The 4,957-nt window shown below is 42.5% G+C and overlaps 1 pseudogene; it reads right to left on the bottom strand.

Moving 5' to 3' along the window:
• The window catches only part of LOC112075400 (signal-induced proliferation-associated 1-like protein 2), a 71,490-nt pseudogene that overhangs the window by 37,713 nt on the left and 28,820 nt on the right, over nt 1–4,957 (bottom strand).

Below are 4,957 nucleotides of genomic sequence, written 5' to 3'. Positions count from 1 at the left end.
CCTCTCTCGGGAGGAGGGAAGAGAGAGAGAGAGGAGGGAAGAGAGAGAGAGAGAGGAGAGAAGGGAAGAGAGAGAGAGGAGAGGAGGGAAGAGCGAGAGAGAGAGGAGAGGAGGGAAGAGAGAGAGAAAGGGAGAGAGAGGAGAGGAGGGAAGAGAGAGAGAAAGGGAGAGAGAGAGAGGAGAGGAGGGAAGAGACAGACAGGGAATGCAATATACAGGCTCTTATTTCACAGAGAAGGCTTTGAAAATGACAGGAGAGACGGGAGAGTGAGAAAGAGAGTGAGAGCGAGAGAGAGAGATAATTCTCTTCCTCCAATTTGAGTCTCTCAGACTCAGAGTGATCAACTATTTACCAAATTGGCAGGTTTTAGCGTGGGGGAGAAAGATGGAGAGAAGAGAGAGCTCGTAACAGCTACCCATCACAACAATCAGGCATGACAGTTACGAGAAGGCAACGGGAAAAGAGACAGCTAAGAGGATGAATAAAGAAGAACCCACCAAGAGAGAAGAACCAGCTAAGAGGGTGAAGAGAGAAGAACCAGCTAAGAAGGTGAAGAGAGAAGAACCAGCTAAGAGGGTGAAGAGAGAAGAACCAGCTAAGAGAGAAGAACCAGCTAAGAGGGTGAAGAGAGAAGAACCAGCTAAGAGGATGAACAGCACCACTTCAAAGACATTCTCTTTATCTCAACAGAGCACTGAATACCAATATGGAAATGAAACCGAGGAAGGGAGAGGAGAGACAGATAGTGTCTGACAGGTGAACAGGACATTCTGTATGACTGACAGTGTAGCTGTGCTAATGAGGATTGAGCATGTTCATGTCAGAGACCTCCTCCTCTCCTCCTCTCAGCTGGTCAGTCTAGTGAGGACACATCTCTCCAACTCATACAGTTTCAGATGGTGCTCTCTCAGTGTGAGTGCTTTAAGCTTTCAGTCTCATCGAGGGAGCATTAGCTGGCTGTGACAGGTCTTAATGCACACTTAATGAAAGACACACTAGCTACATCTCCATTGTGTGTGGATGTGTTTGTGCAATACTTACTCCTGAGGTTAGATCCCCCCTGTCCCGGCATGCGCGGTGGCAGGGTGGCGTGATACGGTGGAGTGGTGGAGAACAGGATGTCATTGGGCAGCGCCTGGTCCAGCATGGAACTATGGGAGGAGGCGTAGGACGAGCCCCTCCTGTTGCTGCTACACACACTCTCGTCTGATAGGGTACGGTACAGGGAGCGCCGTGGTGATAGGCTGCCCGTCGCAGACATCTGGGGGGGGGGGACAGAACACGTTAACATTAACAACCAGAGCAGATGACCGTCTATTCCTTCATTTCAGCCTGATGCAGACCTCTAGTGCAATAGGAGACTGACTGAATCGTTCATTAATTTACAAAAGGATAGTCTAATAGGGTAGTCTAATAGGGTAGTCTAATAGGGTAGTCTAATAGGGTAGTCTAATAGGGTGTCATGACGATTCGGCCTGGTGGGTAAGAGTAAATACCTTCTCCTTCCCTCTCTCTCTGACTCTACTTGAAGGACCTCTTGAAGTAGCTTGTGTTAAACAGAGAGCTCTGGGAACATCAAAACAAGTGGAGGGAAAGGACCATATTTCGGGTTATAGAATCCAGTTGAAAATATGCTGTTTGGTACTTATGACTATGATGCTTCAGCTTATCGTTGTCATTCTGAGACATTGATGGGACTGATGACAGCCGACGACCTTGTATCTTGGAAACAGGTCTACACATTATATTTTATATCAAAGAGTTCACATGGAAGTTGTTGCATGCAATTCAAATGTTTAAAAATATGAAACTATTTGTGAAAAGAATTAAATGTTAATTTTGAGCCTTTTCCAATTGAAGAGGATTTGCGCTTTTCATAAGGTTAAGCGCTCTGCCATACAATCAGATGCCCGCCCCTGTGAAGAGACATGGGTTTATAAACTATGAAACCCACCACCCTTCTCCCTCCACTATATAAGCCCTTGACGAGAAAGTGTAAACCTCCTGTTCCGGGTACAACTTAGGATGACGAGTCCGATGTCAGAAAGGATTCCAGATAATAACTACCAGAATGAAGCCAACACTCAGCGTGGAGCTTTGGTGCGAATGCGTATGAACTTTGAACTCTTATTCGCTAACAGAAAGTGATACCCTCCTAGCCGTTGAGTTAGTAGTGGCCGCTGTAAACGTGGGCTAGGAAAGGCACGGACAGAGTATCCCGTCTACCACACAACGACGACACTACAACGTTTCCCGTTCACCACCATAGACACTCTTCAAAGGACAAAGGACTCTGTTGGGCAACACGGCCTTCCATCTACCACCAACCTATTGAAGCGCAGCTCAGAGTAAATATTTATTGCATTTTCCTTTTCCAAATGGGCGGTAATTTAGAATGCATAAGATTCTGTATTTACGATAGAGTAGCTGCCTACGGCCCGATAGAGACATCGCTTCTCCCTTTGTTCTTCAGTCTTCCCGCTCTTTCACTCAAACCCAACCCCCTTTTCTTTGGGTAACAAGCTGTCATATATGTTCCGCCCGGACGGGACGTTTTCCTTTATGACGTAATTTGTAATCAAGGTATGATTCATTCTGTGTATATGTAATTCTGTGTGATTAGTTAGGTATTTAGTATATAAATAATTAAACCCTATTTTGTATTGCTGATTCAACTTGTTAGCCAGGGTTCGTGAAGATAACCAAGAATTTACAAGTTTCAGATGAGACTGAAATAAGGTGACGATTAATATTGACTGCTATTGATGTAAAAGATGACCAGGTCTTTAAGAGTTTATTCGGAAGATAACAGCTCTATAAATATTATGTCGTGGTGCCCCGACTTTCTAGTTAATTACATTTACATGATTAGCTCAATCAGGTAATATTAATTACAGAGAAAGGATTTTATAGAATAGCATGTCATATCACTTAATCCGGCATAGCCAAAGACACGACAGGGTAGTCTAATAGGGTAGTCTAATAGGGTAGTCTAATAGGGTGGTCTAATAGGGTAGTCTAATAGGGTGGTCTAATAGGGTAGTCTAATAGGGTAGTCTAATAGGGTAGTCTAATAGGGTAGTCTAATAGGGTGGTCTAATAGGGTGGTCTAATAGGGTAGTCTAATAGCTCGGATAGGTGTGATAAATTCCCCAATTTGTGCCACAGTTTAGACTACTGACAGATGCTGCGGTCAGTCAGAGTTGAGTCCTGTGGTAAAGTGTAGCCTAACGGCCCAAAAAGGCTTGCAATGTATTCGATGCTTATTAACTCTTGCCACTATAGGGGGTGCTGTTTCAACTTCGACATTTATCGTTCCCAAATTAAACTGCCTCGTACTCAATTCTTGCTCGTACAATATGCATATTATTATTACTATTGGATAGAAAACACTCTCTAGTTTCTAAAACCGTTTGAATTATTTCTCTGAGTGAAACAGAAGTCATTCTGCAGCTCACTTCCTGTCAAGAAGTGAGATTTCTGAAATTGAGGTCTCTGTTCCAGGGTCGGTTTATAAATTCCCTTATAAGGTATGGGGCTACATGCACTGCATACGCCTTCCCCTAGATGTCAGTAAGCGGTGAGACTTTGAATGGAGCGGATAGCACCATCTGGGGGAGTATAAAACCTCTTGGAACGGAAGTACCGACCTTTTCGACGAGGCGCCTGACGCAGGAGGGAAACCGGCATGGCGTCTTCAAAAGCTTTCGGTTTAGCAGTTCTTTATCTCCGGCTCTGATTTAATTTGTTTTTTGTCTAAAAAACTTCATAAGGTAGTTAATTTAAACCGACTTATAGCAGTTTATAGCAGTTTATGGCGATTTTCCTGGATTTCTTTGTGATGCGCTTTCACGAGTTGGACACCTCTCCAGTGGGTGGCTAACGTTAGCGGCTATTTCGACAGGACAAGAGCACATCTTTCAACCCAAAGACGATTGTTCTGGAGAAAGGACACCTTGCTCAAGATTCTGATGGAAGCTCAGCTAATAGTAAGCAGTCTTTATGCTGTTAATTCGTACTTATGTTGACAAATGTCAAATAATAATTCCGCCATGAATTATGGTGCGGTCTCGCTTTAGCGCACGCTGTATTGCGCAGTAACGTTAATTTTAAAAATCTAACACAGCGATTGCATTAAGAACTAATTTATCTTTCATTTGCTGTCCAACTTGTATTTTTTAGTCAAGTTTATGAATAGTTTTCGATTAGAATAGGTGCCTCTCCAAGATGGCGCCGGACAGATTGCTTGAAGTTTTGGCCACTAATCACATTGTATAACCACGATTTGTGCCAAGACACAATATGTAAATTATTAGCTAACGTAGCCAAAGCACCTACGACAAATTTTTTACTCCATCACACATGTTTTTTACGTCCAAGTGCGTTCGAGAAGGGTGATCCACTCAAATCCGGACCAAATAAGATACTAAATAGCCATAACAAGATAAACAACTTCATAGTGAACACGTCTGATAACATATTTTATTGTATACATAGTTTTGGTTAGAAAAATGTGGATATTTCAGGTATAGAACTCATAGTTTTACATTGCAGCCAGCATCACACTCTCACCAAAGCGACTAGAATAACTACAGAGAGGCAACGTGTACTTACCTAATTACTCATCATAAAACATTTCTTAAAAATCTACACAGCGTACAGACAATTGAAAGTACACAGATCTTGTGAATCCAGACAATATTTCAGATTTTCTAATTCGTTTTACAGCCGAAAAACACAATATAGCGTTATATTAGCTTATAGCCACCACAATAGCAAACAAAGCCACAACAGCATTGATTCAAGCCCAAACATAGCGCATAACGTATTAAACCACCAAAAGATATTAATTTTTTTCCACTAACCTTCTCAGAATTCTTTCAGATGGACGTCCTATAACATCATATTACAGCATGCATATAGAGGTTTGTTCGAAAAATGTGTCATATTTAGCGC

Source organism: Salvelinus sp. IW2-2015, unplaced genomic scaffold (genome assembly GCF_002910315.2).
Source record: "Salvelinus sp. IW2-2015 unplaced genomic scaffold, ASM291031v2 Un_scaffold3137, whole genome shotgun sequence".
Taxonomy (NCBI): domain Eukaryota; kingdom Metazoa; phylum Chordata; class Actinopteri; order Salmoniformes; family Salmonidae; genus Salvelinus; species Salvelinus sp. IW2-2015.
This window is presented reverse-complemented; position numbering and strand designations above follow the sequence as displayed.